At 38.9% G+C, this 22,025-nt stretch overlaps 1 protein-coding gene across 4 annotated transcripts in view; it reads left to right on the top strand.

The window, feature by feature from the left end:
• The window catches only part of Amph (amphiphysin), a 184,600-nt gene that overhangs the window by 85,920 nt on the left and 76,655 nt on the right, over positions 1-22,025 (top strand). The gene's annotated exons all lie outside the window — the stretch shown is intronic.

The raw sequence follows: 22,025 nt of genomic DNA on the forward strand, positions 1-22,025 counted from the left end.
GCATCACTCCCCAAGCTCATGTATAGGACGTTAATCCCCACTCTGAAGTCTTAAGGCCCCAATTTAATCTACTATGGTGTTTAGAGGCAAGGCTTTTCAGAAGTGGATAGGATTAGAAAAAGCCATTCCTGGTGGCTTTATAAGAAGAGGGATAGAGGCGGAGATACATGCTTTCTTGTTCTTGCCATGTGACTCTGAACTGCCTCAGGTCTCTGCCAGTAAGCCTGTCATTACTGCATGTCCCCAAGAAATACAAGCTGAAGTAAATCTCAGGTCTTTATACTGCACTTAATCTGTGATCCTGTGTTGCTGGCAATACAAAGTGGACTAACATAGCACAAGGATGATACTCGAGATTTTTAAGAGAGGCAGGGGTTATAGGCAGCAAGTTTGGAGTATAGTTTCAGGATATTATATTTTGCTACTCTGAACCTTTGCAATGAGATGGCTAAGATAATTGAAAGATGTTGTTTCAGCACTCCATATTCCACAGAATCCTAGAAAGACATTACACAAGGCTGTCAATTGATTTCAGTTAGTGTCTACTTTAAGAACATGCAATCTTTGGCTGGAGAGGTGGCTCAGTCAGGAAAATTCTTACCTTACATGCAAGAAGATGTGAGTCTTATTTTTATCATACATATAAAAATGCAGGACATGATAGTATACACATATAATCCCAAGGTGAGGGAGACAGAGACATGAGAATACCAGGGGTTTGTTGTCTACCCTAATTGGTGAGCTTCAGGCCAAAGAGAGACCTGTCTCAGAGGATGTGATTGTATTTCTGAGGATGTTATTTCTTAGGTTGTCCTTCTACTTCTATACATATAGCCCTCCACCACCATACACGTGTTTCTTCACACATATACAGAGACACAGTTACATCCAACCCTTCCCTTTTTGACACACATTACATCTTCCCAAAAGGTTAAAACATATTCTTAGTAGGTAAAATGGAACTAAACTCTTGATGTCTAAGGCACAAATAAAAAACATGTGTTACGCCGGGTGGTGGTGGCGCACGCCTTTAATCCCAGCACTCAGGAGGCAGAGGCAGGCAGATCTCTGTGAGTTCGAGGCTGGGCTGGACCGATCGCCTCCAAAACAATACAGAGAAACCCTGTCTCATAAAAACCAAAATAAAAAAAAAACATGTGTTACATTCATAAATACATGAAATATCTATGCTGCTAAAATTTCATAAAGTATATAATTAAAGAAATGGTGTCTTGTAAGACTCCTTATAGGACATAATAGTAAAAAGTAAGTTTGAGAAGCAGTGTGTAAGAGGCTGGAGAAATGGCTTAGGGCTTAAGAGCACTGACTGTTCTTCCAGAGGACCCGTGTTCAATTCCCAGCAACCACATGGCAACTTAGGACTTTCTATGACTCCAGTTCTAGGTGACTCAATGCCCATTACAAACAAACAAAAAACAATGCACATAAAATAAAAAATAAATTAGTTTTAAAAACTGGGGAGAGCCAGGCGTTGGTGGTACACGCCTTTAATCCCAGTATTAGGGAGGCAGAGGCAGGCAGATCTCTGCGAGTTCGAGGCCACTCTGGTCTACAGAGCAAGTTCCAGGACAGCCTCCAAAACAATACAGAGAAACCCTGTCTGGCAAAACAAAACAAACAAACAACAAAAACAAAAAACAAAAACCTCCCAAAATCCAGGGAGACACATTGTGTGATATTTGTTCCTTTAATGAAGATTTGTTGTTTAACAGGCACATGAATGAATAAATAAAGTACTTTTTAAATGGGCAGTTTTAACCAGTAAGGCTTGGATAGTTGGCTGAAATATCACTCATAGTAGAGAGGAGATGAAAAGAAGATGATACCAGTAGACTATGGAAAATTGACTTGCAAATGGAGCCAGTGTCAAGATGAAGACTGTCTTTGGAGCTGCTATGTCCACAGACAATCTTAAGCTAATCTTATATCAATAATGGAAGATCATTGTAGGTTATTTGGTCATCTTTGCCCTATTAGGACCCCTGATCCTAGAGGTTCTTTCTTCCCAGTTGCATGTGGGCTTCTATTGTTTCTGTTAATGGGAGACTCACCATTTCTTTTCCTTGACAAGTTGGGTTTAAAACTCAACAGCTATAGAGTCATGTAGACTAGTCTACATTAAAATATACTCCTGAATGTTGCCAATTATATTCCAGAATTGAGGATTGGTACTTGTGGATAGGAACTCAACTTTCTCGAAATCTTGGAGATCTTGTTCTATTTAAAGAGTGAGAAGGAGTGGGGAGGTGGAGAATGTGTTAGTCAGGGTTCTCTAAAGGAAGAGAACTAACAGAACAGGAGATTTATTAGATGGGCAGTCAGGGTAGTCTAACAATGCCTGTGTCACACTGGAGAGGCAGAGAATCCAGCAGTTGTTCCATCTAGCAGGCTGGTTGTCTCAGCAGTCGCAATCTGGCACAGAAGGCCTGTAATATTCCTTGAGAGCTGATGGTCTTCAGTGTACTTGGGAATCCCACAGAATTTGGCCTTCATATTGGTGAAGGACTGTCACAGCACAGGGATAGAAGACCATGACAGTGAGAGGACAAGCAGGCAAAAGCAAAGCTTCCTTCTTCCATGTCCATTGACCTGGGCTGCCACAAGACGATGTGACCCAGATTTAGGGTGAGTCTTCCTGCTTCAAATAATTTGATCAAGAAAATACCTCACAGGAATGCCCAGCAAACTGTGCTTCAGTTGATTCCAGATGCAGTCAAGTTGACAATCAACATTGGTCATCATAAATATAAAGGAGGTAGTAGAAAAAAAAAAGGTACCTTCAAATTGCCAACTATTACATGAACTTGGATTAATAAAAATGGAAAAGAGAATCTAAGAGATATGGTAAGTATGGGTCCACTGGATAATATGTATCTATTGGCCACCAGGAGAGTAGACTCTATTTGTCAATATCTGTTTTTCCCTTGCACCATTCACACACGTCTCCTGAACTTGGATGGCACTCCGCAAGGAAACTTGTAGATCATTGCCATGTTCTTTCTCCAGACAGCCCTTGATGTTTGCTTTTGGAAATTAGATTTAGATTGAAGATGTGACTCAATCTTACAGCTGCTTTCCCTTCTTGAGAACTTATGATCTGCTCTTCAAAACTTGATCTTCTTGTCTAGTGAATCAGTATAGATCGGATTAGCTGTTTGTATTAGATTTTCTGTCTATCACTTTTCTGGCATTTTTATGTTTCCCTGAGTCCTAGCTGGAATACTGTCCTGGTCTATAATATATTCATTTCTAGGTGTCACTCTGCATTTTCCAACTATAATTAAAATTGCCCATTTTGTGGACATTTTAAAAACTGAACTAGGTCAGAAATGTTTTTTTTTCCCTTGTATGAGGTACTAGAAAAAAGTATAGTTTGTTACATCATCATTTGTGTCAGATAAATTGTCCTTGCCTCTTGGAGAAAAGTCTGGGGTAACTTCACTTCTCTATTCCACTTCCATTCTTTCTTTCTTTTCTTTTCTCTTCTTTCTTTCTTTCTTTTTTTTTTTTTGACTTTTCAAGATAGGCTTTCTCTGTGTAGTCCTGGTTGTCTTGGGATTCACTCTGTAAACGAAGTTGACCTTGAACTCAGAGACCTGCCTGCCTCTGCTCCCTGAGTGCTTGGATTAAAGGGCCATCACTGCCCTGCTCCACCTCGATTCTTATCACTTCATACACTTCTCAAATGTGATGGGGCAATTGGCTGATAACCACCTTTGAAGGCTTGTATATTGGCTCTCTTAAGAATAACAACAGATTGAAAATCTAGGTAAAACTCAAAAAGTTAGTAAAATGTGAGGAACTAATTTTATTTTATAACAATGAAGCATGTAGGCAGGACAGAGGACAGCAGTTTCCTGAGTCTTTGAGAACCCAATTGGCTTCATTTAAAAAATATTTTTATGTAAAATCATCACATATCTGCATGTTTTTTTCTTGATGTTTTCTGTTGGAATCAGAAAGAGTTGGTTTACAGTCCTTATCATGGAGTGTAGACAGAAAGTGTTAGGGATACAGAAGTAAGGAGAAGGGGGTGTTAAGAAGAGGTGTTAGTTCTTTTCTTTCTTTTTAAAAAATCTATTTATGTTTATTTTTTGTGTGTTAGTGTTTTTCCCACATGTTTGCCTAGGTGAGGGTGTCAAATCTTGGAGTTACAGACAGTTATGAGCTTCCATGTGAGCACTAGAAATTGAACCCAGGTCCTTTGGAAGAGCAGCCAGTGCTCAAAAATGCTGAACCATCTCTCCAACCTCATAGTTATTTTCAAAGGAAAAAATGCTGCACATTGAGGACCATAGTTGAGGTCTGAAGAATTTTTGATTTAAAGAGAACAAGATTTTATGGATAAAAAGACCCTCTTTACCTTTAAAAGGTTTTGGGAATTGCAATGGTTAATCTTAATTGTCAACTTGATTGGAGTGGTAAACACCTAGATTAGGAGAGCAGATCTCTGTTTTTGAGGCAATTTACGGGGCTACTGGCAGTGGGACCAGGATTTATCCCAAGTGCTTGAACTGGCTTTTTGGAACCCATGCCCATTCCCTATGGGGGGATACCTTGTTGATATAGACATAAAGGCAGGGAGGGTCTTTGTCCTGCCTCTATGTGATATGACAGACTTTGTTGACTTCCCATGGGAGGCCTTACCCTCTCTGAGGAGTAGATGGAGGAGTGGAGTGGGGGAAGTTGTGGGAATCAGGAGGAGGAGGAGGAGGGGAACTGGGTTTGGTATGTAAAACATTGGTTGTTAATAAAAAGAGAGAGATTAAGCAGAAAGGAAGCTTCCTGAATGGAGTGGTACCAGCAAATACATAGGGGACCTAAAGCGAATAAAGGAGAAGTAAGCCTTTATTTAATGTTCAGACATTCTTCTCTGTTTTCTGGTCTCCATGAAGTGAGCAACTTTACCACCCCCCTCCCCCGGTCTGCTTTGCCACTCTACTTTTGTATAGCCTAGAGACACTAGAGCTATCTAGCCATGTACTGAAACAGTTAGCCTCAGTTCTTAATTTCTTTTTCCTTTCCAGTTTTTGACTGCAGTGGTTACAGAAAGAAAATCTGACCCACAGAGTGACCAATTCACATTTGTTGCATATGCTGGAAAAGTGGTGGTGTTTATGCACAAATATTAACTGAGTAAGAATGACCTACCAAGATAGCAGTCACCTCTACAAAGCCTAGTATTCTTAATATTGTATCACAATGACTGAATACCCAAAGAAAGAATCCCAGAGACATTTTCTAAACTAGACAACCTAGAGTTCTTGTATTTTCAAAAACTATGTGTTTTTCGATCCCCAATGTGTAATTGACAGTATACAATGAAATGAATTTTTATTTGTACACTGTAGTATGTGACAGTAAATGCTTTAAAATTGCATTTTGTAAAATAGACATCCTCATAGTTGTTGATATTTTCCCTGCTGGACTGTTGGAATAAAGGTTTCACTAGGTCTGTCCTTGATCTCTGGTTTGGAGCTTAGATTTAATTTATTCCAGCCCATATATATATTTTTTTAATCTCAAATCTCTTTTTTTTAATGATGATTTGTTTGGGACAGAATATACAAAAGTTCTGTGTGCATGGTCCTGTTGGTCTGTTGGAGTTCAACTATAGTTTTTGTGGCTCAGATTTTAATTGGGATAAAGTGGAAGGAGAAATGAGGGTAGATCAGCAAATAGAATCAGTGAACTCTGCAATGAAGACTTTGGAATTTTCCATGATGAAAGCTAATCCTGCAGGAAGCAACACAATCTGATGTTAATCCTTCCTCTCTGGAGGTGGTTTTCCCCTTTCCTGATTTTTGTCTTTCATTAGAGTCTCTAACAAGTAGCAAAATTAATTGGTGTGGGCACCAATTATTTTCAGCACACCTGGCTGCCTGCTGATGGACCCTTTATTAAGTGGAGAAAAGGCCTCAGTGGGAGGAGGGACCTTGACATTTCTTTTTCCTGCCTAATCAACTCACCCTTCTTGCTAATAAGCTCACCTTTGGAGAATCTGCTAGGATAACAAAAGAACCAGTGGGTTGGCTGGACCCACATCAGCAGCTGTCAGATCACATCTTGGTGACCTTTGATGTGAGCACACTCATTCAGGTCAGATCCAACAGCAGGGTTTCAAACACTGGGAGAGAGAACTGTGATTCCATGCATTTCCATTTCCTCTGTGAAGGTCCACAGTACAGGTGGTTCCTGCTTCCTTTAGGGTACCTGCTTTTGGTACAATGCTTAACATCAGATGTGTTTCAGATCTTTGGGACTCATAAATTTGGGGATATTTGTATAGATTTCCCTTGTTGAACACCATTTATTTGAAAAATCCAAAATCTGTAATACTTCTCAATTTAAAACTTTAAAAAGGTTTCCATTTCAAAGTCTTTCAGATTTTAGATGTTCTGATTAGAGATGCTCAACCTGTATACACCAAGAGGAAAAACCAATCCTGGGATCTTGACGTACTTTTTAGCTGCAATTCCAGACATGGGATTATGTTACCCTGAGCTGCTTACTTCTCTGAGCCATAGATCCTGCTTCATCTTTTTATCTCTACAGGACCCAAAGTCTTGCTCTGAATTTGGACATGTTTGCTGATACTTGACTGTATTCCTAGAGTACATTTTCAGTTCTGAGATGAAAGAGATGTTTATTATGTAAAGACACTTTTATGACATATTCAAATAACTTGGAGGGTGTATATCAAAGATTAAAAGGAAACAAATTGCCATCATATACAGTCAGGCAGTGGTGGAGCACGCCTTTAATCCCAACACTTGGGAGGCAGAGGCAGGCAGATCTCTTTGAGTCTGATGCCAGCCTGATTTACAGAGTGAGTTCTGGAACAGCCAGAGTGTTACACAGAGAAACCCTGTCTCAAAAACCATCCCCCCCACAAAAAAAATTGGAAAATACACATTTAAAGGCACATAAATAGAAAGTATATTGTCCTGTGTGCTGACATGTGAATTGAAACTTAACATTTTATTATGGTAAATTACACTTCTATTCTGAAATGCTGGCAGTTTGGCCAGATAGCTAGGCCTAGCACATACCTTTGGAGCATTTTTCTAACAATAAGTGGCCATAATGTCTACATGTTTGTGCATTCATTCACCTTTCACTGAATATGAACAATGACTTTTCTTCTGAACTAGCCACTCCATTTATTAAACATGAACCCATTGGTCTGTTTTGCATAATTATCTGGTTCTAAATCACAGTCTAGTGAATCTCACTCAGACAACAAATCTTCCTTTCTGGTTTTGAAACCTCTGGAGTAAGAGCTAGAACCTCATTTGCTGAGTTGTATGCTTAGCAGAGCAATGCCAGTCTGAATTTAGCCTCTTCAGAACCACCCAGAAGGCACAACATAGTTCCCTGGGCTGAATACAAGAGTTTTGATTTTCGTAGATCTGGGGACAACCTTACATGTCTACATTTCTGACACACTCCTAAGTTATGTCAATGATACCAGTCCAGGGACAGTACATGGAGGACCTCTACATTAGCATATTACTTATACAGTGTTGTCTGCTGCCTTCTCTAATTAGTCCCTTAGCCTTCTAACATTATGGGCAGTGAATAGTTTTAGCATCTTGACATATGGAAAATGTTTACTGATCTGTCATATACATAGGACTTAATCAGCGGAAAGGACTTGTCTGTAATGCACATGATACTAAGCAATAAGATAGAGCTCCTAAGGCCTTGAGGTTGTCATGCCAGCAGAAGCTGCATATCTTGCTTAAGTAGGATGTACATGTGCTTGCACTTTAGTGAGAATGAATTGAACCAGTGTCTTTATAGGTCCTGTAGTTTAGAAAGGAAAATTTCAGTCAGCATTAGCATTCTAGATTTAGGGTATTGGAGTAAAACGAAGAGTGTTTGTTTGGGGAATCTGATTTGTTATAATCCTTGAAGATGAAAGCATTTTTTCTGCAGGCAGCTGGAGTCTTGCTGGAAGGGAGACTTAGAAGATTAAATGCATACACTAGAAGCAAGAAGCGATCACAAATCGTTAATCTTGTTCTTACCTCAAGAAATTAGAAAAAGTGAGGAATAAACCTGAGCAAGCAAGACTAAGAACATAAATCAATGATCCTGAAAATAAGAAAGCAGTGTGAAGATGTATGAAACAAAAAGCTGGTTCTTCAAAATAAAAATCAATAGAATTGATAAATCTCTAGGCAAGAGTAACAACCAAAAGACAGAAATCACCAGTCTGAGAAATGAAAGACTCTCATTTTAGACCTTGTAGCCAGTTAAAATACAGCAAGAGGATACTGCAATCAACTCTGTATTTAAATATTTAACAACCACAGTGGACCAGTTCCGCCAAAGCCACAAACTACTAAGATGGGATAGGCAATGGCATACAAACACTGAGAAAGAAATTTTATGATTTAAAGTTTGGTAAAGAAATTTCTAAACCCATGTTGTTCTGCTGGCGACCCAAGATACTTAAAGTAGAATTAACATTAATTTTATAAACTATTGTAAAAAAAAAGAGGCAATACTTCAGCTCAGCATGAAACTGTTCTACAATCCAGTATGTCTTCATGAATTTGAACCTTCTTCTCTCTCTCATCTGTACCTCCTTTGAGAGTGAGATACTTGTTACTCAGTAATCTCTACACCAATATTTATTTATACAACTTCCTTTTTGTAACAGTTCTTCTGACACAAGTCGCATCTCTCCTTTCCCTGTGTGGCACTAATGGAGAGTAGCACTCCATGATCTAGCTGTGGACTGACTCTTACCACTGTTCTGGCCATGAACTCCTAGCTACTGAGGTCACAAGCTGAGAGTCCCCCTTGCCTGGTACAGTGTCTTCCGAGAGTTTGTCCCCTTCAGTGCTGCTAATGCTGGGTTGTTCAACAGAGAAATACCTTGGTTATTGATATCAACTAATTAAATTTTATAATGAAGGTTATAAAAAGTACCTATGGTACAAAGTTGACCCATGGCTACACTGCATTGAACTAAGAAGCCCTATTATATATGAAGTTATACTGAATTGTAAGCATGATTAATTTCTTAAAAAGTTAGTTAATCTAGTATGAACTGAGCCTGAATATCTTTAGTCACTTCTTCACACAATTGTGGTATACTATTAGGTGAACATCATGGATGTGACCTTTAATCACTGTGATTGGGCTAGTGTATTTTTACACTTTAAGAGATAGACAATTAGTGTAAGTGCATGGTTTGTTTGCATTTATCCTGCAGTAGTTCTCAATCTCTCTAATGCTGTGACCATTTAATACAGTTCCTCTTGTGGTGGGCTCCAACTGCAAAATTATTTTCATTTGTTGCTACTTTATAACTGTAATTTTGCTACAAATTTTGAATCATATTGTAAATATTTTTGGAGATAGAAGTTTTTCCAAAGGGGTTATGGTCACATGTTGAGAACCACTGCCTAAGAGGATGAAATGCTGTTCTTAATTTTTTGGAGTAAGATCCCTGCTTGAGGTGTCTTTTTGTATCTACCTTATAATACATTGACCCTAAAGACCCCAGACACCCCAGACAGCTCATTTGTAACCAGCCACACTCTTTCTTGTTTGTTTGTTTTTTTGAAAATTCTCAAGAGAAGTGAAGAAGTAAATTCACCAGCATACTAGAATTGACTCTAATTACCCTGTTCCACCAAGACCAGTAAGAGTAATCAGAGTAGCATCCTCAGTGTTGGGATAAGGGCTCACTCAAGCCAGGCCAGCTCTGGCACAAATTACAGGTTATTTATTTATAGAATATGCTTTTTTTCTGTTCTCTACTCTGAGTATATTACCTCAGTAAGCATTATTCCAGGTTATATGGAGAAAAAGAAATAATTGACTTATGGCCATGGGCTGTAGAGAATAAAATCTCTAAGTTGTGTAAATATCATACAGCAGAACTCTGTCCAATCACAGCAGGCAGTGGGTTTGAAAGAGCATGCCACCAATGCCATGATGTTTACTTAGCAGGAGGCTGTAAGCATATGACAAAGGGACTGATGTCCAGGTTTCAATCCACTGGCTGAAAACCTTTAGCAACTCAGATTTACAGTGGGTTTTTCTTTGTGCCCATTATGCAAAGGGGAGGGTTCTTTTAAGTGGAGAGAAAGAAAGGTTGATTGCAAGAAGAAGACCCACCAGAGTTTCTAACAGTACCACTGACTGAGATGACATTTCAGCAGAGAATGAATAAGAAAAGCTTCTTCAGAAAGTTATAGCTGAGGGGCATCTCCCACAGAGAACAAGTAGTCTGTGGTTCTAGGAAAGAATGTGAAACTGTGGGAGTTATGGCTTTTCCTTTCACCTTAGGACAGGTAGTAAAGGATGACATGACATGTGGAGGAATGTCTTCTACTCACTTTGCACTTTTCCAGAAACCTTTTACTAGAAATTTCTCTGTGTTTAAAAATATGCCTTACTTCCTGCATATATTTTAAAACAGAAAATATCTAATCTTGTCTTATATAACTTGAAACAAATATTACTTGTTTGCTCTCATCTTCATTTAGATTCCTGCTGTGTTAGACATATTTTATTTGTCATTGCAAATAAGTATGTTCTTCCTCTTACATTCAGAATACTAAACTTCCTTTGACCAAACCCAGAGATTAAATCCCATTTCTCCTTCAAATATTTTGCAGAACTCAGCAGCCTACCAGCCAAGTAAATGTCTTTTCTCTTTCAGGATAAGGATAGAGAGGTGCATTTGAGACAAGTCACTCTATTGTGATTAAGTGAAGAGGGTTGGGGCAGTGACAGGTCATGGTCAATGTGTCTGGGGTGACTTAATGAGAATAAGTAAACATTATGGCTTTGGTGGCATGCTCTTTCAAACCCATTGCCTGCTGTGATTGGACAGAGTTCTGCTGTACGATATTCATACAACTTAGAGATTTTATTCTCTGCAGCCCATGGCCATAAGCCAATTATTTCTTTTTTTCCATGTGACCTTGGGGACATACCATTTGTCTCCAAGTTCTTTTACATCCTACAGTGCACCTGATCCCTTATGATTGCCTGTTCTTGCCTGAACCTCCATGTCCACATTGAAATCCCACTTTTTCAAAAAAATCTTTTCTTAAGCTATAGTTGACCTGATGTTTCCCAGTCCTTTCAGAGTGTGTTCCTGTGTTTGCTTCACTAATGCATTCTTTTTTCCACGTTTTTTGAGTGACAGCTATTTATGTATGTATTAATGTCTTAGTCATTTAAAGAAATACTCTGTGGCTGCTACAACATGCCACATGCTTAATAAATGCATCCTGGTTTTTTTTTTGCCTCCTTGGAGTACATTATATGCTTCTTCTCTCATTCGCCTTCAGTTTGTTGTCACTGACTTTTTTCTTCCTTCATCCCTTGGCAGCAAAATACCTACTTAGTTGGGCTCAATTATAACCTGAGCAACCTTTCAGCCATGGGTGCCATAACGATCTTCTGGACACACTGTTCTCTGTCTTCAGGGAGTCTTACATACTTTTATACATTTTTATAATCTAAATCATTTTACTTATGCAGCAGAATGCTTATCTTGTGTTTGAGTTCCAATTCCATTCTCTACTTTCTAGTATTAGAAAAAATGCATTGGGTAGCAGTGATCAATGAAGAGATAAATAAATTGTCCAAATGATGAAAATGAGACTTGATGTCCAGCCGTAAATGAGCTATCTGCACGAATAACCCTCACACCATCACTCAGGACACATGTGGTAGAGGTAGAAAGTAAGTATGGACTGGAGGATGAGGAGGACTACTATGAGATCTGTGAGATGTTTTCTTTGAGTCATGCTGTGACTATTGAACTCTTGAGCTCACACAAGCAGTGAAGCCAGCCCCAATTCTGGCATAAATGGAAGAAGTGCTCTCCAGGGCCCACTCCTTACTAGGCAACTCTTGGCAGTTGGTAACTGGCTGAGGGACTGTGAATTGTTCCTTTGAGGATGTGGCAACTGGTACCCCAACACACATACACCAATGCCACATGAACATATTGGCACCATATTTTTAGGGACGTTTAGTGGATTATCAACTAAAATAAAAGAAGATGATAATGAAGTTTTTTTTAAATGTGAAAACATTTTATTTGTTATTCTTTTTTATCATTTTTTATTTTAATTTTAAATAGCTTGTTTTACATGTCAATCCCAGTTCCCTCTCCCTCCCATCCTCCCGCACTCCCCTTCCCCCCTCCCTCCCACCCTATTGCCAAATCCTTCCACATAGGGGATATCTAGAGTCTGTCATTTTACTCTTGGTAGGGTCCAGGCACTCCCCTAAGAGTCCAGGCTGAGAGAGCATCTCTCTTTGTGCTATAGGCACATGAAGACAGTTTGTATACCAGGGATAGACACTGATCCACAGCTCAGGGCCCCATAGGTTGCCCAGGCCTTCTCACTGACACTCACATTTGGGAGGTCCAGATCAGTCCCATGCTGGCCTCCCCACTGTCGGTCTGGGGTCCAAGAGCACTCCCCTGTTCAGATCAGCTGTCTCTGCTGGTTTTGCCAGCCCATTCTTTGCCAATTTGCTCATCATTCCTCTCTCTCTGTCACTGGGTTCCTTGGGTTCAGTTCAGTGATTAATTGTGTGTTTGCCTCTGCTTCCATCAGTCACAGGATGAAGGCTCCCGGATGGTTATAGACATCAAGTTCATTATCAGGAATGGGCATTCGAGGTGGTCTCTCCACTATTGCTTAGCTGGCCAATTGGTGTTATACCTTTAGATCACTCGAGGTCACTCTGGTGCCTGATCTGTCTTCGATCCTATGATTCCCTCTTCCCCCTATTCTACCCCCACCCCCTCAACTTCCTGTTCCCCCATGACCAACTCCCTTCCTCTTTACCCCCTCTATTCTTCCCAGGTTCCACTGCCCCCCACCCCTCGCCGTGTTCCCCATCCATTCAGAGGATCTTGTCTCCATCCTCTTCTCTTGAGGGAAATGTGTTGGAGCTCATGGGGGAAGTTAGAAAGAGGAAATAAATGGAATGTAGATATGATCATATTTCATCATATATTCATATATATATGAAATTCTCAAGACAAATGAAAATATGCTTTGTGTTTCAGAGAAAGCTCATTTGTTTCTAAAAAACACTTTTATTATAAAACATCTGTGTGCTAAACTGATATCAGCAAATTACTTCTGAGGGAACTGTGAGTCCTGTTGCCTGAATTCATATACTTGATGCCTATTAAAGTAAAAACTCATTATGATATGTTATCTTGTAAGTGGATCAGCATCTGTCTGCATCTCTGGGAGGTTCCTGCAGGATCCTTCACTTTAGTTTCAGCAGGAGCTATATAGTATTGAGCACCAACTTGGTCCACAAAAGGTTACAGCATTTAAGCCATTTCCTCCAGTGTCAACTGCCAAGGTCATTTGTAGGTTGTTTGATAGCTGACATTATGTGGAAGCATATTTGGAACAGCATTGGGCAAGTATGAAGTATCCATTTGCTATTTATTGACTGCATTATATGTCAGGAGCTGAGCTACACCATTAGGAAACATCAAGAAGAAAACAGACAAAATCAGTTTCATTAAAGATCTTTACATCGAAAAATAAGTCAGAATGTAATGATAGGTTAATTATATTGTGTTCTCAAAAAACTCAAGAGCTATGGAAATGCAGGTAAGTGAGATACAAATCAAGCAATGTGCAAGATGCTGGGAAGCCTGAAGAGATCAGTTGTCAAGCTCTGCTTCTTAGCAGAGCTATAGTCTGCAAGATAGGAGTACATTAGAGAAAGAAAGTAGAACAAAGAAAACAATGGTTAAAATGACAAACCTAGATGATGATGGAATCCGTTTGTTCCCAAAGGAAAATGTGTTGATTCATCATAGGGATTTTCAGCAGATCTGCACCTAGGTGGGAGGAGACGGTGGGCTGGCACACACAAGTGGGGTAGTTGGTTTGAGGAGGAGCTGGACAGCTCATCTCAGGTAATAGGTAGAGAATAACTTCCCCATAGGTAAATGGCCATCAAATGCATTCATACCTAAGGGCACATAAGCATTAAGTCTTCAGGGCACAGGCACTGGGCACTGGAAAAAAAGTAATGAGCCATCTGACGCTACTCTTGTTTTGGTTAAACTTTAATATACAGAAACCTTTCTTTTGATACATTTAAATCAATAATCAGAAGAAACAGAGTCTTTAAACAATGCTACTTATTTCCACCGTCATGATATAACTTTCTCTCATAGTTTCCTCAGTTTGGTGTATGAGTATACTCCAACGGCAATTAATATCCTTAGAAAAACAAATGAATTTCTGTGCCTTCTCTTGATAGCAGTAATTCCCAACTTGTCTCCCCAAGCTCAGGACATAAGAACGTATTATTGAAAAGGACAAATATTATATTAAGTGCCATGAAATGCAATGTAACTTTCTGTGAGTCTTTGTTTAATTGTTTGAGATGTATTCATCATACAATAGTCATAGCAAAATAAGTTGCTTACTAAGTGCTAAATGAAGACTGGAAGGACATCCTCTATCAGGGGATTGGCCTACTTTGTATCCATGCTACAGTTGCTGTCTATGGTGTCAGAAGAGGAAAGAACCTTGTCATATTTGTTAGATAACCTGACCATCTTCAATTTCCTTACACATATGTGTTTCCTCTTTTTAGCAGCAGCATGCCCCGCCCTCTTGTTCTATCGTATATAAATCAAAAACTTTAAAATGAACTGAAATTTCAGTCAGTGAGACTAAAGACATTTTTAACATCATTGCTAGTGCCATTTTCTGTGGTGGCTATTCCCAGTTAAAGAGATTGTTCCTGGAAGGGACTCTTCATGCTTCTCTCTAAAGACTTCTTTTGATATATCATAGTCTGTCACTTATCTTTGATTATCTTTTACCTACCCATAGCAACTGTGACAACTGAAGAGGGTTTGGTTTCTCATTCTTCAATACCCATTAAAAGACTGACTGCAGGTATCTCCACTGCCACCTGTGAGAAAAGTTCATTACCTAGTTGGGAAGCTTCTCTCTGAATGATTTCCAGCGTAGGACTGTGTCACGCTGCTATGACATGCAGAGAATCAGGCATCTTTCTCATGGGTGCCTAGGGAGCAGTGACCATCTGAGATGGTTGTAAATCTACATAAATAAGCTGCCGTCAGTTTCAGGTTTACAGCCATTCTATGGTTTCATTTGGGCTGAAGTCACCCTGTAATCCAATTTTTGGCCCTGGCATAGGAGTAACATTCTAAACAAAGGATGGCTTACCAGGAATCTCTTATGACAATTGTCTGAACCCTGGAGACAGGCATGTGTTTTTAAGTATAGGACTGTGTACTAGATTCTAGTCAACATAAGTTCCCATAATATAATAGATGTAGTGACGAGTTAGCAAAGTTTCGAACAAGCATCAGGTAGGGGTCTTTAAAAAATGTTGATCTCTGTATTCTACTCTGGCTTCTAAATTGAGTCACACATTTGACTTGTTTCTCTAAAGAGTCATCCTATGATGGAATCATAGTCTGATTTCCCACAGAGGCAGGAGATATAATGGCTCCTTAATTGAATATGTTTTGAATATGAACTCATACCTAATTATGAGTCTTATAGGGAAACCTATGATTTTTAAGTTTCCGAGCCCTACTAGTCTACCACAAACAAAAGATGAAGGTGTTTGTTGTGGAAATATTCTTGAAAAAGAACTTTGTCAATTATAAACTATAAGTACAGTATCTACTTGATTTACATAGTGACCTACAATTATTATTTTGCTGTATCTGTAAGTAATTGAAAGATGTATTATAAAACTGTCATTGTGGGAATTAGGTTAATTATTTTTCTGATGTTAATATTCATGCCTTCTAGTTTCCTCAGTCAGTAAATTTTCAGATCACCTTAATGTCTCCCATATCTATTGTTATGTGTTTCTTGTACACCTGCATAAATTTCCCCTATGTGCCCCTGGACTCTTTACTACTGCAATATTTAAAACCATAAAAATTTCTGAATTGCTTGTCTGTGTATTTGATACTTAGATGTCCAAGTGAAAAACAAGGACTCATTAAAAATTCCCAAAGAGGTTGTTTGGGAAGTCTGGCATGTTCCCTGTGAAGGTACTCTGCTGCATCATTAGACAGAGCAGAATTTAGTTCATTTACTCATTAATTATGGAGGGCAGGTCCATGGCTACAACATGTGTATGGCAGTCAGAGGACAACTTTTAAATTTGGTCTTCCACCTTGTTGAGGCTGGGTCTGTTGCTAAGCTTTGAATTCCAGGTATTTGGCCTACAAGCTTCTAGGTGATTCTCCCATCATTCTCTCCAATCTCAACATAAGATGCTGGGATTACGGATGTGTGCCATGGTGTCTACTTAGATCCCAGGGGTCAAACTTGGGTTGGTAGGCCTGCTGGATTCGTACTTTTATCCACTGAACCATCTTAATTCCATTAAGCATTTATGAAACATCCACTTTTGGCATAGTAGAACATTTGAAAAGCACTGACTATGGTAGTGATAGTGATATATAGCAATACTGAACTTATGAAACATGCCAGGCACATTCTGCTGAGACTTCCATGGACTTACTGCTTAGCCATTCTTGTCACTCAAGGAAGTCAGCCTTGTGATCACCTTCATTTTGCAGAATAGAATTAAACAAGCTAAATGACTTACTCAAGATTGTATGACCAGAAGGATAGAAATCATTTTATTTATTAAATTTTATTTTTATAATATCCAAGATTTTAATGTAATACCAATATTTCTCCCCCTTTTATCCCTTCAAACCCTTCCATATAACCCTCATTAATCTTTTTCAAGTTTGCGGCCTTTTGTACAATTGTTATTGCATATATATATATATATATATATATATTCCTAGATATAGCCTGCCCATTATGTATAATGTTACTTGTATGTTTGTTTTCAGGCCAGCACATTTGGTATTGAATTGCTAACTGGAGTTTTCTTCCCTGGGGGAGATTATTTCTTCCACTCTTAGTATTTCTTGGTTGCTGTAGTTCTTTGTGTAAAGTTGGGGCTTCATGAACTTTCCTCAATGTATTTTGGAATTTCCATTTATATTGTGCTTTTTCAGATCACATTTGGGCAGTCATGTTGGTGATACTTTATGCTTGAAGCTTCTGAAGTTACTAGAAGGCACAATCTCACAGCAAAGTCTCTACCCTTTTGGTTCTTATAATTTCACATACTCCATCTTCACACACACACAATGTTCCCTGAGCCTTAGGTGTGAGATTATTTTGTAGATATATCCATTGGGATCGGTCTCCAAACTCTTCACTTTGATTGGTTGTGGTTTCCTGTAGTGGTTTCCATCTGTTGAAAGGAGAAGTTTCCTTATTGAGGGTAAAGGGTACATTTATCTCCAGTTACAAGAACAAATGTTCAGATTATTGTTGGGGAGGATACTGGCCTACCACTGAACTGAAACTGACCTGAATGCCTCCTCAATGAGGACTAGTGTTCATGATTCCCAAAGGCACTATGCAAACTTCCAAAGTAGGGAGGCAACCAACAGTCCCACCCAGCTATGAAGTCTATGAAACAGAGCTCACATTTTAAAGCTGGGCAATGTGATCAAAGTACATTGTCATGATGGTATACAAATTACACTAAATAAACTATGGAATCATGAGCTTTTGAGAAAAATAAGCCATCAAATTTGGCATCTTAAGTATTATAATACAAGGGATGGCTCCCGTGGCTATATTTTTTCACTGTTCAACGACTCACTCTTCCTGGATGGTCTCATCCATCATTGTCATCACCATTTCTTCACAGTGTGTAGCACAGAACTGATAGAGAGTCATAGATCAACACTTGGGCGCATATAGGGCTTAAATAGCTCAGACTACCTAAAGTCAAACAATAAATTTCTGTCTACTAGAAAAATGTTATTTGGGGGCAAGTTTTCTGCTTCTGTGCCCAGTTTCTCATCTCTAAAAGGTAAAATCTCCCTTTCTAAAACTCCATGGCAGTCTCATGGAGTTGTTGGGAAATAGTAGAGCTGTGACATTCAGGACAGTTCCTGTAATAAAGGAACAGCCCAGTAGTGTCAGACTTTGTAATTATATTCCTGTATTGATGGCTTCCATTGAGGATATTGTCCAGTCAAGAATTGAACTTTGTTTTCCCCAAAGCTGAGTGCTAACCCTCAGGACCTAGGAATGTGCCTGTATTTTAGGATAATATCATAATAGTTATAGATTTGATTAAATAAGGTTGTGTGGGTGAGTCCTAACCGGATATGGCTAGTGCTATGACAGGAGGAGGCAGAGAATGTAGGAGTTCATGTACACTGTGAGGTAGCATTGAGAGTGGCTCCTACTAAGCCAAAGAGAAACAAACCTTGTAATAGCTTGGGCTCCCTGCATCCACATCTGGAGAAGTGTGAGAAACTATGTTTCTGTTGGCTGTGGTCCCACGCTAGGATTATCTTTTATAGGAACCCTGGGAAGATAGCTTACAATTTAGACTGTAAGTGGCAGCTTCAGGAGCATTTTAGATGTTCTATTGTGACTGGAGTATTGACAGACAAGACACATTCCTCCCCTTCATTAATGCGTTTCCTTACCTTGACACAGCAGTTGTTTTTATAGAGCTTTCAAGTCTGTTTAATTTAGTCATGAAAGAATGTGGCAGGTAGAGCTGTCATCCACACAAACAGTAAAGGACACAGAACAAGAAGACATGGGGACAGCTATTGTTGGGGTGAGTTTCCTTTTTTCACCTACCTTACCCTTATCTACTCAATATTATGCTCTATGTATTAAAGAAGTGTTGAAAAGATATTTAAATCATCCCCTCATGTACCTTACAACTCTCTCTCTCGTCCCCCCTACAAACATGCATGTGAATATGAAACCAAGGGTCATAAACCCATAAACTTTATTGTATAAAAGTTTCAGATCTTATCTTCCAACTGTATCTCACCAGCAGCCATGATGATTTCATTGGTTAGCTTTTATGCAAGTTAATACACATGGTTATGAACTCAAGTTAATTGATCTAAGGGAAACTAATGGAGAAATAATACAAATAATTCTAAATTAGCTTTCTATGCTTTGCTGATAGGTACAAAATATGTTTAATTTTATTTCTGATTTTATGCGTTTTTTAAGTTAATGACTGAGAAAACTGAAAATTGAGCCACAAATACTAGAGACAGATACAAAACAAGTTATTATCTTTGGTCTCTGTTTGGTGATTATCCTGGCATCTCCATAGATCCAGAACTATGATTTCAAATATAACTCACTCCAGATTCTTGTCCGTCTTATAGCTTCTGTATTAGTATCAGTGCATACCAAAAGAATATCCAAACAGAGAAACTTTTATGAAAAGAAAGGCTCTATTTTTCAAATATTTTATGGGAACTTTACGTATGAGCCTGCCATCTACTTTACTCCTCTCCTCCTCCTCATTCCTCCCGTGTCTCATATCTCTTCTCTAATTATTATTGTTACCTGTACAATCAAGTGTGAAGTTATACCCAACACTGAGTCATTTTAACATTCCTCATGTATTTGTGTACATGGATGGCCACTTGGAATTCCACAACGTATGTGGGCGCATGTCACTGAAGGAAGCTGATTCTCCCACTCTCAGCAACCATGATCACATGTAGGGCATGACTGTTATTGTTTTAAATGTAGTTTTATGTGCATGAATGTTATGCCTGTATAAATGTCTGTGTATCACTTGTGTGCCTGTTGTCTGCAGAGTCCAGAGGAGGGTGTCAGATCTCCTGGAACTGTATTACAAAGTGTGCTGCAATTTAGGTGCCATGAATTGAACCTGGGTTCTCTGGGAGAGCAGCTAGTACATTTGACAACTAAGCCATCTCAACACCCCTAGACTATGGTTCTTAATGATGGATTTGGTTGACATATAGTGTTCAATGTGAGGTAAGAGCAATGTGTCAGAGATTCACTGCCTCTTTTACCTTTGAAAGACTTACAGTTTAGCAGCACTCAAACTTGTCTGAGGGAACATTCAATTTCTAGCTCCCTGTGGGTGCTTGTAATATTCAGTAGCCTAGAGTATTTGATCACACGTGGATTCTGATATTATTACGTGTTAACTTCTTAATAGTCACAGTACTGATTAAGGCCTTATTAAGTCTCAATTTTTTGATAATATAATTTCATTTAAGCCTAAAAAGGATAAGCGCATTTTATTTACATTGCTTTAATGCTTGAGTTAACTTTCCTGAACTCTTATAAATCATAGCCAGTTATAATTTTGATGTATGACTTCAGCCATTATTAAGAGAGAAATGTCAGCAAAGGACAAAAATAATAAGGTTAATGATGGGAATTCATGTATGCCTATCCTCATGGATGAAATGGAAGGGTTTAAACTTCTAAAATCACATTGTTAAGTTCTGTCATCTGAGGTCCAGGTTTCGTGTACCATTATTACTGTGGGTTTTGCACAAAAGCCTTTTTCTAAATGCCAGTTCACAGCTTCTTAATTAGAGAAGTGACTTAATGGAAACTTTTTTCTTAATGGAAACTTTTGTCACTTTATTTAGTCATTTTTTTACAACTGAAATTCTGGGAATTTGAAATTAACACACTTGTTGATGAGCTTCTTATACACGCCACAGTGTTCCAGACACTCTGTCTAAATGAACATTTAGACCTTGTTACCCTCCAATTTCACACAAATACTGTTACCCACAATTTTGCTTGCAAAGACCAAGTCCTCAAGGATGGTGTCAGGCACTGCAGTCAAGGTGATGCTTTGAGTGCTTCTGTTTCCTTTTTTGCTTGACTTTCTTGAGGTGACTTAGGCAGAATTCTCCTCTGAGTGAAGACTACAAGCTTCCCATTGAACTTTTCCTCCCAATCCATGCACTATATGGACTTGAACTTTCCGGAATTATTTCTGCTGAAGAACTAGTACAAAAAATACGGTAACTATGCAACCTCCACCAACTTCAGTATTCTCAGGCAAGATGAGGTTGAGTTCCCACAGCTGCACCTTGAGATCTGAGTTCATCTCTACCTTGAACCTGAGAGATACCCAACTCGTAGTCATCCAGCTTCTTGCTCTTGGTTCTACAGCTGAACATGGCCTTGTCCTTACAGAGTGTCTGCTGAGAAAGAGGTGTTTGTAGCAAAAGTTACCTGAAAAGATAAATCAGTTAATTATTCAGCAGTTACTGTTTTTAAATAGATGTTAAGCCCCTGCTACCTTAAGGTAATTTGAAGACTCATAACCTTATTATTAACATCTGTCTGTTGGGTCTAGTTTTCTAAGGTCAGTGAGGGTTAAGTGACTCACATCCCCTGACCAGGGTATCATGCACAAGGTGGTATATAAAAAGTAGTTTGCAAAATGATCCAGGACAACCTGGTGCCCTAAAGAATAATTAATTCCATATATTTTTGTTCATAATCTTATCAACTTAATACCTAAATATTGGCTTCTTTTTTTCTGAAAAGAAATGACTGAAATAAAATCAAGCTAATGAAATTGTTCCTTATCAACTCTTGCAGCCTGGGGTTATTTCCTCGTGTATTTTTAATTCTTCAATGTAACTTTTTTTGTTGTTGTTGTTTTTGTTTTTTTTGTCATTCTTTTTTTAAATTTATTTTTCAGTTTAAATTTAGATTAGAAACAAGGTTGCTTCACAAGTCAGTTCCAGGTCCCTCTCCCTTTCCCTCCCCTCCTCCTGTGCCCTTCCCCAAACCCCCCATTATCCCCTCATTTCCCCAGGGAGGGTGAGGCCCTCCATGGGGGTGTCCATAGTCTGTCATTTCATACAGGGCAGGGCCTAGACCCTCCCCCAAGAGTTCAGGGTGAGAGTGCACCTCACATTGTTGGATGGGAGTCCAAAGTCCGTGTGTATACTTTTCATATGCTATTTATTACACCCTAATGGAGACCTGGCTCTGAAGTCAAAGACCTAGAAGTCTTCCAAAGGGCACAGAAGCTCCTACCATTCTCCCACTTCATATAAAGTCCCCCTGTCACCACCAGAATATATAATTGGCATTTAATTT

The sequence above is a fragment of the Mesocricetus auratus genome, unplaced genomic scaffold (genome assembly GCF_017639785.1).
Source record: "Mesocricetus auratus isolate SY011 unplaced genomic scaffold, BCM_Maur_2.0 Super-Scaffold_100013, whole genome shotgun sequence".
NCBI classification, from domain to species: domain Eukaryota; kingdom Metazoa; phylum Chordata; class Mammalia; order Rodentia; family Cricetidae; genus Mesocricetus; species Mesocricetus auratus.